The following is a 6,000-nucleotide window of genomic DNA, read 5'->3' as shown; positions in this document are numbered from 1 at the left end:
AAGGAGGAACATCTTCATTTTATTAGTTTTGAACAAATCAGGAAGATCAATTAGATGACCCGGTGTCGACAACAATTATGACCCGGCGCCATCAATATTTATAAACCGGCCATTTTGGTAATATTAACCGGCAAGTTTTACATCTTCAAACCGGCTGAATATTAGATAAGTATTTTCAGACCCATATTTCTTAAACCGGCGGAGCTGAGTCAAAGGAGTTATTCTTCACAATATTTCTTGGTGACAAGCCAATGTTGGCAAATTGATTATGAAGCTGGTCTGTTGACCCGGATTTCCCAGAAGGAGGAAATAACAAGGACTTAAGGATGATCAGCATAAGTTTACCATGAATAAATCCAAGCTAAACTTGGGGGCTAATGTCGGGGATATACCCCGCGGCATAAACCGGCCGGAAGTATAACCCGGCCGGACTTGGCGGTTTACTTGAGACCCGGCTGAGACTTGACGAGTCAGTGGTAACCCGTTCGGACTTGGCGGTTTACGATTCATTGGTAATCCGGCGGGCGGGTCAGAGGAGCAACAAGACCCGGTGGCCCAACGGGCGGTTCATGAAGGCCGGTTCATACTATGGTGGGCTGGTTTAAGAGGAAAGGCATGAGGAATATTTACCTTACAAGGAGTTAAGACCAGGACTTGTATCCGGTTTGTATTAGAGATAGACTAGTCCTAATCCTAATAGGACTCCACATGTAAACCGCCCCTTCAACATATACAAGCGAGCAAGAAGAAACAATCTTAGGGCTAGACACAAAGAGGAGAGCCGGTTTACGGCGACTCCCTCGTGATGATAATGAGACCTAGCCTCAAACAGCATGTAGGGCTATTACCAGATGATGTTTCCCGGGGCCCGAAGCTGTCTAAATCCTTGTCTTGCGTGTTGATCCACCCTGCGTCTCTCGTCCCACTCAACCCCTCTCAAGCTACCACATAGATGCGTTGGCCTCGCGACTAAGTCCTGACACTAAGGACATCTGCCGTGACAAATCCACGACAGCTACCCCATTTGACGGAGGTGAGTAGGGAGGAGTCCACTCATGGATTATACCATGTTTCGCACAAAACAGATCAAATTCATTGGAAAAATACTCTCCACCATGATCAGACCTAAGTCGTTTAATTTTTCGATCAAGTTGGTTCTCTGCCTCAGCTTTATAGTCTTTGAGGAAAGTTAAAACCCCATCTTTTGATTTCAGAAGATACACATAACAATATCTAGTGGAGTCATCAATCAACATCATGAAGTATCTCTTTACACCTTTTGTCAACACGCCATTCATCTCACAAAGATCAGAATGTATAACCTCTAGTGGCGCCAAGTCTCTTGCCTCTGCAGTCTTATGGGATTTGCGAGGTTGTTTAGCTTGCACACATACTTGGCACTTAGAGCCTTTGACAGTAGAGATTTTCGAAATTAAATTCATATTGGCTAGCCGCGTCATGCAACCAAAGTTAATGTGACAAAGTCGTGAATGCCAAATATCAGACTCATTATTGTGACAAACATTATTAATAACTTTAGTGCAAATATCTGACAAAGACAGGCGGAACAAGCCTCCGCTCTCATAGCCTTTTCCAACAAATTGTCCATACTTAGAAATTACAACTTTATTGGACTGGAAAACAAACTTAAAACCATCTCAACATAAACGGGAACTGCTAATGAGATTTTTATTGATGGACGGCACATGATGAACATTCTTCAGACGCACGGTCTTCCCCGAAGTAAACTTTAGATCGACCGTACCGACACCTCGAATGATGGCATGTGAATCGTTTCCCATCAACACGGGAGAAGTCCCTGTGACCTGGTAAGAATAAAACATGGAGGCGTCGGCATAAACATGTACATTGGCATCGGTGTCAATTAACCAATCAGGAGATTGAAATACTGAAAGGATGGTAGGAAGAATACCGTACCCATATTCCTTCATATCAGTATCACCGATGACAACATTAGCGGACTTTCCGCTCTTCTCATGTTCGCACTCCTCAAAGCGGTTAGGACACTCCGAAGCGCAGTGATTAGGATCATGGCAGACATGGTAAAGTCCCTTCCCCTTCTTATGAGAATTCTTCTTGAAGTTGGTAGAATGTGACGGCTTGTTCTTTGTATCAAACTTGCCTTTGCCCTGAGTTTTGTTCTTGTTATTTTTAAACTTGTTGGGATGGAAGTTCTTCTTCTGTACCATGTGGGCACTAGAAGCTCCCTCGGTAACTCGAGCACGTGTGTCCTTTGCTCTCGCCTTCTCTTCAACATCAAGAGTACCAATGAGATCTGCAATGGAAAACTCCTGTCTCTTGTGTTTGAGGGAAGTAGCAAAATTGTTCCACGAAGGTGGAAGCTTGGCAATAATGCCTCCGGCAACACACACTTGAAGTACTCGAGTTCCTTTGCGAGCAAGTGTATCTCATGAGCTTGATGTACAACAGAGCACTCATCAGTCATCTTATAGTCATAGAATTGCTTCATGACATACAACTCGTTGCCGGCGTCCGAGGCACCAAACTTGGCCTCGAGCACAACCCATATGTCCTTGCCGTTGTCAAACGACATATACAAATCCACAATGGAATCATCAAGAACACTCAGAAGAGCGCCTTTAAAGAGAGTATTGATCTTCTCAAAAATTAAGATCGCCTTCAGGCTTGCCCTTAGTGGCATCATAGCAGCCCATGGTCTGAAACCAGTAGACTGCTCTGGTGCGCCACCTCTTATATTCCTGTTGGGGAACGTAGCAATTTCAAAAATTTCCTACGCACATGCAAGATCATGGTGATGCACAACAACAAGAGGGGAGAGTGTTGTCCACGTACCCTCGTAGACCGAAAGCGGAAGCGTTAGCACAACGCGGTTGATGTAGTCGTTCGTCTTCACGATCCGACCGATCAAGTACCGAACGTACGGCACCTCCGAGTTCAACACACGTTCAGCCCGATGACGTCCCTCGAACTCCGATCCAGCCGAGTGTTGAGGGAGAGTTTCATCAGCACGACGGCGTGGCGACGATGTTGATGTTCTACCGACGCAGGGCTTCGCCTAAGCACCGCTACAGTATTATCGAGGTGGACTATGGTGGAGGGGGGCACCGCACACGGCTAAGAGATCAAGAGATCAATTTTTGTGTCTATGGGGTGCCCCCTGGCCACGTATATAAAGGAGTGGAGGAGGGGGGAGAGGGCCGGCCCCTATGGCGCGCCCTGGAGGAGTCCTGCTCCCACAGGGAGTAGGATTCCCCCCCTTCCAAGTAGTAGGAGTAGGAGTCAAGGCAAGGGAAGGGAGAAGAAAAGGAAGGAGGGGGCGCAGCCCCTCCCCCTAGTCCAATTCGGACTAGGCCTTGCGGGGGCGCCCAACCTCTCCTCTCTCTTTCCCCTAAAGCCCAATAAGGCCCATATACTCCCCGGCGAATTCTCGTAACCCTCCGGTACTCCGAAAAATACCCGAATCACTCGGAACCTTTCCGATGTCCGAATATAGTTGTCCAATATATCGATCTTTACGTCTCGACCATTTCGAGACTCCTCGTCATGTCCCCGATCTCATCCAGGACTCTGAACTCCTTCGGTACATCAAAACATATAAACTCATAATATAACTGTCATCGTAGCATTAAGCGTGCGGACCCTACGGGTTCGAGAACTATGTAGACATGACCGAGACACGTCTCCGGTCAATAACCAATAGCGGAACCTGGATGCTCATATTAGCTCCTACATATTCTACGAAGATCTTTATCGGTCAGACCGCATAACAACATACGTTGTTCCCTTTGTCATCGGTATGTTACTTGCCCGAGATTCGATCGTCGGTATCTCAATACCTAGTTCAATCTCGTTACCGGCAAGTCTCTTTACTCGTTCTGTAATACATCATCTCGCAACTAACTCATTAGTTGCAATGCTTGCAAGGCTTAGGTGATGTGCATTACCAAGAGGGCCCAGAGATACCTCTCCGACAATCGGAGTGACAAATCCTAATCTCGAAATATGCCAACCCAACAAGTACCTTCGGAGACACCTGTAGAGCACCTTTATAATCACCCAGTTACATTGTGACGTTTGGTGGCACACAAAGTGTTCCTCCGGTAAACGGGAGTTGCATAATCTCATAGTCATAGGAACATGTATAAGTCATGAAGAAAGCAATAGAAACAAACTAAACGATCAAGTGCTATGCTAACGGAATAGGTCAAGTCAATCACATCATTCTTCTAATGATGTGATCCCGTTAATCAAATGACAACTCATGTATATGATTAGGAAACATAACCATCTTTGATCAACGAGCTAGTCAAGTAGAGGCATACTAGTGACACTCTGTTTGTCTATGTATTCACACATGTATTATGTTTCCAGTTAATACAATTCTAGCATGAATAATAAACATTTATCATGATATAAGGAAATAAATAATAACTTTATTATTACCTCTAGGGCATATTTCCTTCAGTCTCCCACTTGCACTAGAGTCAATAATCTAGTTCATATCGCCATGTGATTTAACATCAATAGTTCACATCACCATGTGATTAACACCCATAGTTCACATCGACATGTGACCAACACCCAAAGGGTTTACTAGAGTCAATAATCTAGTTCACATCGCTATGTGATTAACACCCAAAGAGTACTGAGGTGTAATCATGTTTTGCTTGTGAGAGAAGTTTAGTCAATGGGTCTGCCACATTTAGATCCGTAAGTATTTTGCAAATTTCTATGTCAACAATGCTCTGCATGGAGCTACTCTAGCTAATTACTCCCACTTTCAATATGTATCTAGATTGAAACTTAGAGTCATCTGGATCAGTGTCAAAACTTGCATCGACGTAACCCTTTACGACGAACCTTTTGTCACCTCCATAATCGAGAAACATATCCTTATTCCACTAAGGATAATTTTGACCAATGTCCAGTGATCTACTCCTAGATCACTATTGTACTCCTTTGCCAAACTCAGGGCAGGGTATACAATAGGTCTGGTACACAGCATGGCATACTTTATAGAACCTATGGCTGAGGCATAGGGAATGACTTTCATTCTCCCTCTATCTTCTGCCGTGGTCGGGCTTTGAGTCTTACTCAGTTTCACACCTTGTAACACAGGCAAGAACTCTTTCTTTGACTGTTCCATTTTGAACTACTTCAAAATCTTGTCAAGGTATGTACTCATTGAAAAACTTATCAAGCGTCTTGATCTATCTCTATAGATCTTGATGCTCAATATGTAAGCAGCTTCACCGAGGTCTTTCTTTGAAAAACTCCTTTCAAACATTCCTTTATGCTTTGCAGAATAATTCTACATTATCTCCGATCAATAATATGTCTTTCACATATACTTATCAGAAATGCTGTAGTCCTCCCACTCACTTTCTTGTAAATACAGGCTTCACCGCAAGTCTGTATAAAACTATATGCTTTGATCAACTTATCAAAGCATATATTCCAACTCCGAGATGCTAGATGGATCGCTGGAGCTTGCATATTTTGTTAGTACCTTTAGGATTGACAAAACCTTCTGCTTGCATCATATACAACTCTTCTTTAATAAATCCATTAAGGAATGCAGTTTTGTTTATCCATTTGCCAGATTTCATAAAATGCGGCAATTGCTAACATGATTTGGACAGACTTAAGCATAGATACGAGTGATAAACTCTCATCGTAGTCAACACCTTGAACTTGTCGAAAACCTTTTTGCGACGATTCTAGCTTTGTAGATAGTAACACTACTATCAGCGTCCGTCTTCCTCTTGCAGATCCATTTAATCTCAATGGCTCGCCGATCATTGGGCAAGTCAATCAAAGTCCATACTTTGTTCTCATACATGGATCTCATCTCAGATTTCATGGCCTCAAGCCATTTCGCGGAATCTGGGCTCATCGTCGCTTCCTCATAGTTCGTAGGCTCGTCATGGTCAAGTAACATGACCTCCAGAACAGGATTACCGTACCATTCTGGTGCGGATCTCACTCTGGTTTACC

The sequence above is a fragment of the Triticum urartu genome, chromosome 2A (genome assembly GCF_056163025.1).
Source record: "Triticum urartu cultivar PI428250 chromosome 2A, HENAU_Tu73, whole genome shotgun sequence".
In the NCBI taxonomy this organism is placed as follows: domain Eukaryota; kingdom Viridiplantae; phylum Streptophyta; class Magnoliopsida; order Poales; family Poaceae; genus Triticum; species Triticum urartu.
Note: the sequence above shows the minus strand (reverse complement) of the source record.